This window comes from Electrophorus electricus, chromosome 15, assembly GCF_041902795.1.
Source record: "Electrophorus electricus isolate QZ-2024a chromosome 15, ASM4190279v1, whole genome shotgun sequence".
Taxonomy (NCBI): Eukaryota; Metazoa; Chordata; class Actinopteri; order Gymnotiformes; family Gymnotidae; genus Electrophorus; species Electrophorus electricus.
The window spans coordinates 13,091,584-13,098,918 of record NC_137511.1 but is presented as its reverse complement, the minus strand read 5'-3'; positions in this window follow the sequence as shown (position 1 = coordinate 13,098,918).

The window sequence follows — 7,335 nt, the reverse complement described above, 5'->3', positions numbered from 1 at the left end:
ATGTTTGTTTGTTTGTTTGCTTTTTTGGGGAAGGGGGAGGGTGGATTCTTTTTTAGTATTCCCCCCGGCTGTTTTTCATCACTGAACAGACATTAACAGCGCAACTCTTGCAAGAAACGTAGACACGTTAATCTAATCACTACTGTAGAACGTTGTTCCATAAGCAAACAAGTAGGGCTATAGCTATGTGCTTTAATGCTACTCTTTATTCTCTACCCGTAGCCTAATTAGACTGCTAGAATGTATTACAATAGTTATGCCCTTGCGTTATAACATCGGCGCTACGGAATAGCTCTTTTATTGTTATAGTTTGTTATGTTTATGGGTGAGAAAATTATATATATATATATATATATATATATATATATATATATATATATATATATATATATGTGTGTATATATATATATATATATGTGTATATATATATATATATATATATATATATATATATATATATATATATATATATATATATATATATATATAATTCCCCATACGAAATATGAAATAATTTAGCGTGTCTATTAAAAAAAGAGCAGCGAAAGGACCGATAAAGTAGACACGGGCGATGCGTGCGCGGGACTGCGATGCTGCGGAGCTATCTCTTAGGGATAGGCGAGCAGGGCGGAGAGTCTGCCTCCTAGTTAGGTTAGGGGATGATTTTTCTTGCTCGCGCTGCATTTGGAGGAGCTTCTGGTACAATATGTAGCACTATGGGCTGCAATTTCACCCTTCACTGCACACTTACCCCAAAGCTACATTTCTCTTCCCTGAGACCCCCCCCCCCATCAGCCTTTCTCCACTTGCCCTTGTGCTCTGCGCGTTTTGCCTCTTTCTGTACTAAAATTAAGTGTTGCTGTGTTTTTCTGGGGGAAAAAAGCTCTAACTGATTGTAAGCAGATATAGTGAATCAACGGTTTGTTTGCTCCGATCCCCACGCGCTGACCGGTGTGTGTACTCTGAGCGGAGCCATTTAACCCTTCCTTTTGTCGTGCGGCCCGCTCTGTTCTGCAATCACACAGGCTCATGTCCTTTTTTAAAAAACTATTTAAATTAGCATAATGTCAGTGAATAATTCCAGTCTTCAATGAACATTTCACGGAATACAGTTTGTCTGCTATTTGAAGCACAAAGGATAAATGATAATATCTATTCGCACAGAACTGCTTATAGTAGGACTTAAGATGTGTTCTTTTTTGTGTCGGATATGACATTTTTACACAGTTATTTTTACTGCAGTATCAGTCATGACATTGTATTACATTTTTCATAGAACTGGTTTTAGTTTCGCTAATTAACCTAAACATGATAAACACAACGAAAACAAAACCAAATAAATAAATAAAGCATAAGTCCTGAAACGGACATAGAACAAAATATAATGTTTGCAATATAAAACATGAGGTCTAATTTCATAACGGCCTTGCAAAGTGACAGTAAGTAATCCATCTTCAGTCGTGCGCTGCGTCTTTCCTCTGACCGCGAAGGGAAACGACTGTTGGAAGAAAGAAAACGGAGCACTCCGAGCCCCACATGGGTATAGCATCCGACAAGAGAATGAGCTACATCCCACTGGAGAGGCGAGTTTCCCTGCTCTTTCGTGTCACCCTCATGCACATGAAATAAGTTTTATTTCAGGGAGAGATCGTCCCCCTCTCTATTTTCTGCCTGTTCCCTAATACACTTACGTCCTAGTGGCAACGTCATCGATCGATAAAGCTCTTCCCCGCTGACTTCGCTAACACTTTATTATAGAGCATACGCGAGAGATAGTCGAATCCTCCTAGATTTCAAGAAAATTTTGCAAACTTGGCGTGACACATAAAAAGCCATCTTTATAACGCTGCTCTAAAACACTGATCAAATTCATCTCTGTAGCCTATTAAATTCTAGCAACTTCACTGTGAATATTTGGCTGTTTATTTGATCATTCTGCAATGTTTTAATGAGTAATGTTGGGTGTTTACCGGGCTGTCTAATTATCCTACCAGTGTTATAGCAAATCAGTGTTGTTAAAGTTTAATTGCATGTGAATGACTATCTCAAACTGATAAGCACAACTCTAGGATTCTCTCGTTTGTAACATAGAAATTGGGATGCTTTGTAATCTTTGTATTGTAATATTTTAGTTAATAGTAGTGGTGATAATAATAATAATAATAATAATAATAATAATAATAATAATAATAATAATAATAATGATGATGATGATATAATTCTTAATATAATTAATAATAATAATAATAATAATTATTATTATTGTTGTTGTTGTTGTTGTTATTGTTGTTGTTGTTACCAGGTTATTATTACCACAAGCTTCCTACTAGCAATGGTTCAGGCTGGTAGTAAATTATTTTCTTAATTAAATTATGAAAAATAATCAAGCACGTGTATGCATTTTCTGCTTTGTTATTCTAATGGCTGCAATAGAAAACACAGAGAATATTCACAGAGCTACGTGAGAATGGTGGAGTAGGTCCATTTCTACAAAACATATAGGCTATTTTCATTAAATCAAATATACAGCTTGTACGAGCAAAAAACAACACAAAGCAAAACAAAAACAAAAAATCAAACAAACAAAAAAACAAGAATTAATCTCTCACATAAACAAAGATCACACCGAAAGCTTCTATATAAGTATAAAGAAACTGTATGTAAAATGTTTAAAACTGTGTTATGGCCGGATCCTGTCATGAACGCTCACTCACAGCGCTGGGGAACAGATGGAGTCACCATTCCATCCCATCCAGGCGACGCCCGTGAGAGATTGATTTTGCGCTAGGGTTTAATTTCGACATAATTAATTAGATCATTACAACTGTTTTCCATTGATCTTACCATTTAGATTCAAAATTAAAAGGCAAATCCGTTTGCTCTTGGATCCATGTTTTCTATACAATAATTACAGGGGAAACCCCTTTGTTGGGTATATAACTTAGTGCTGTAGGCAGTTCTTCAACCGCGATCTTCCCGTGGAGCTTATTAGCGTTGTCTTCTGACGTTCTGTCAATCACACACGGATCATTTTGTCTCGTCGTTTGACTGCGCAGCATTCATAACGAATTTGTAGCCTCATAATAACAAACCTGTTCAGCATAAAGTGCTTTTATAATAACTTAGGTTATTTATACTTAGGTGAACTAGACCTGTATTTTATTTTATTCAGTGTTTTCTTGGATCGAGGTTGCAATGGGTAAGATTGTCTTTGGAAGTAACTTACCGCTTAAACCGTCACAAACTACTGATCATTAGAGTTACTCTTTATGAAAGCCCCAGAAATTAAATTAAATATTGTATTTCTATGAAATTAATTTGCAGGTTTTGCAGGTGTTTAGCTAATAGGCCTATTTTAGAATGAATTTAATATGAATATTGCAAAAATAGCCTGTGATTACACACAATACACTGAAATCAGACCAAGTTTCTTAGACTAGGTCGAAATAAGGTAAGCTAACAGGTATAATTGAATGGTGGGACAATATATTGATATTAGGCGCCTATATATATATATATATATATATATATATATATATATATATATATATATATATATATATATATATATATATATATATATATATATATAGTTGTCGTTTTTGTAAAATTGTCTGTTACAAATGAATGTTTATGAATCACCAGTCCACTATGCTGACATTAATTGTTTTATGTTATTAAATGTTTTGTATATGTTTTGTAAGGCTAGTCCAGATCAGATCAGTTCACTGAAATTTTCAATATAAGGCCGTTTTCCAGTATGCAGCCTCTGCTTGTTACACTTGTTTAAAGTAATGTCTTACTCTCAGGTTGTCAAATTATGTTTTCTTTTCTAGACGTTTCCTGCACACCTCGCCTCACCTCATTACTCTTCTGAGTTAAGAATTAAAGTGAAACGGGACACTATAGGTTCCTAGTTTGCCGATGCGCATTTTATTGCTTTTTGGACATTTTTTGTTCCCTGTGGCAAAACAGCCCCGAAGTTTTGTTTTCAGTTTTGAGACTTTCGAAGGTTACCTTGTTCTGGTAGAACCGTTGATATTTGTCGCCTTTATAGCGTTTACGGTTTATCAGTCAAACGCGCGCCCGCTGTCACGAACCTTCCTCTCATAAGGAGATGCTCAGAAGTGCAAAACCAGAGGCTGGACCACGCGAGTGTGAACGAGCCTGCCTGCGAAGAGGGGCGCACGCGCGCGTATGCACGCCCGTGTGCACGTATGCATGCATGTATGTTTCTCAGAAACAAACCTGCGACAGGACAGGAAACAGCTTTCCTTCACATCGCGCCAATACGGGAAGCAGTCCCGCTGTTTCCTCAGCCTCGGGCGTGTAGCCTGCTTTCACGGCTCTGCCCTGCGGCATATTAGACCACCTCCGTCTGCCTATAGTTATGCTAATAGAGTGATCATAAAAAACAGCCTTCTGAGCTCTGTTCCTGTTCATGAGAGACCTCTTGGCAATGGCTGATCATAATGAGTAATGCTAGGAAGTGTGTGTGCGTGCGTGTGTGCGTGCGTGTGTGTGTGCGCGCGCGTGCGCATATGCGCCAAGATGAGTAAACCGGGACAATATTTTGTAAGGTCCTGCATCCCTGCTCACTGGAGTTTGGTTTATGTTGTTTGCGTATGTGTGTTTAATGCCATATACTGCTCGGAACATTGAGTTTATAGACAGCAAACAATAATAATTTTCCAGAAAAAAAGTAGAGGCAAATACTAATGCCCTGTACACTGAAGGTAAAGGCATCACTTTGTTAGTTCCTGTTCACTTTCACATAATATTTCCTGTAAAGATTATTGATAATGTAATCTTTGCTCTTTGCTCCATAGCTAACAATGGCATTGAGAGTCATCCATCCATCCATCCATCCATCCATCCATCCATCCATCCATTTTTTTTCTGCATGCCTGCCTTTCTCTGTCTCTGTCTCTGTCTGTCTCTCTCTCTCTCTCTCTCTCTCTCTCTCTTTATCTCTATCTCTCTCTCACACACACACACACACACACACACACACTCAAACACAAACACACATACACACACACACGCAAACATCTTTTGAAGAAAATATAAACCTTTTCCTAGATTTTTCAAAATGATCACATGACTTCAGTGTTTTGGCGTGTCCTGACTTACCATTGCTCTAAAATTATAACCAGTTGAGAGTAATATTGTTTTACCAGCAGATTCAATCAGTGGTTTAAACAAGAGAGTGTACTGTGCATGCAATCTGATTTAGTTCATACAGTTTATTTCTTTGATAACAATGTGTATATCACATTCTTTTTATTGGGTTTATTGTTTATCGAGAGGAGACGTGCACTGTGAGAAACATTTGGTGCTCAGATAAACAGAAGTCCCCGTGCTGCTCATGCACGGGTCCAGCGTGCATGTGACCACCCTCTTCGACAGGTTGTCATATTTAAATCTGCAAAGGTTTAATTACCAAATGATTATAGTGTCATATGGTGCCATCATCTCACAGACCATTCACAGTGAAATAAAAAAGATAGGAGAGAGAGAGAGAGAGAGAGAGAGAGAGAGAGAGAGAGAGAGAGAGAGAGAGAGAGAGAGAGAGAGAGAGCATTAAAGAGAGAGACAGGGACAAATAGAGAGAAAGACAGGGACAATCAGAGAAAGAGACGGATGATCAGGGAGAGACAGGGATGATCAGAGGAAGAGAGACCGTGACAGTCAGAAAGAGAGGGACAATTAGAGAGAGACAGGAACAATCACAAAAGGAGAGACAGGGACAATGGGAGAGAGGGAGACAGGGCAAGGGATACAGGCAGGGATGATCAGAGGAAGAGAGACTGCAGGATGAGAAAAACCGACTGGATTGAGATACCATGAACAAAACGAGGACTTCCATTGCATGTGAAGTGTCCTGTGGTAATGTTCTGGTATAAGGTTTTGTTGTGTTTATGTTTATTGGATTTATCCACACTGGGTCAGAGAGGGCATGGAGGAACCCAGCGAGATTTCCCTCTATCACCCATAGTACCATTCACTGAAAAAACAAATGCACAGTCCACAGTGGCTTTGCTTGTCACTAGTACAGACGAGTGTGTGCAAATAACTTTTAGTTTGGTTTTATTTCCTTGCTAATCTGAATATGTTCACAGGGATTTGTTGCCATTAGGCAGTCAGTACACACTGATTGTTTCTGTTACTCACTGGTGCTCATCAGCGTTGTGTGCTGGGTGACAGTGTGCAGTTGGAGCATGGGAGCCATACGAGAGCTCGCCCGTTTCTGACTGTACCAGAATCCCATCTGCTGTTGCACTGCCCAACACCCAGCGGGCAGTGTGTCGGGTGAGGGTGGGTGAGGTGGTCGATGGCTGGGCACATGGTGTGGCTGAAGTCATTAACAGGTATGCAGGGTCGAGGGGAGGAGCCGCTCTGCCAGCTTGCAGGAAGGTCAGTGCTGACATCACCAGACTTCACCTTGTACAGAAGGCCTGAATATTATTCTTCCTAAGAACAGTCTGTCAGGCTTCATAGGACCAATATAGCTGTCTGTACGCTTATGGAATAACTCAGGAAATGACATGGTAATAGAACACTGCAATCTCTCTCTCTCTCTCTCTCTCTCTCTCTCTCTCTCTCTCTCTCTCTCTCTCTCTCTCTCTCTCTCTTTGTAATATTGTTCTCTATCTACCTCTCTGTCTTATGTCTCTTTAGTTCTCTGTACATTTTGTGGTATTGTAGACATGGAAATAAACCACAGTCACATTAACACCTCTAGATGTTAACATGGTATCTTATTAACTGCATTTATTCATGAATTTGCTGTTATGTCACCATAAGTGTTTGGTGAGTAAGATCAGTGTGGCCTGTACACCCATTCTGTTAGGGTGTTTAGGTTCACTAGTGACAGGTCCTTTATTGAATAGGTGATATTGTGAGAACAGTAAGCATCTTTTGTGTAGCTTTGTACAGTATATTGTTGAGTTAAGGAAGATATTTGTGTAGATATGTATATTTACTTACATATGTTTTCCTTATGAACGTATATGGTTTCCATATGAGACTGTGTGTATGTGGTTGTGTGTGTGTGTGTATTTGTGTGTATTTGTGGTTGTCTGTCTGTGAGTGTTTGCCTATGTGCAGAAGGTTGGCTAGCTGTGCTGTTTTACCAACAGTATTGATTTCATGTGATGTGCACAGAGTCCACCTGACCCCACAGGGGCTTAAATGTATCACTGTCCTACTGGGACCTCCAGAGACCTGTGTGTGTGTGTGTGTGTGTGTGTGTGTGTGTGTGTGTGTGTGTGTGTGTGTGTGTGTGTGCGTGTGTGCGCGCGTGTGTGTGTGTGTGTGTGTGTGTGTGTGTGT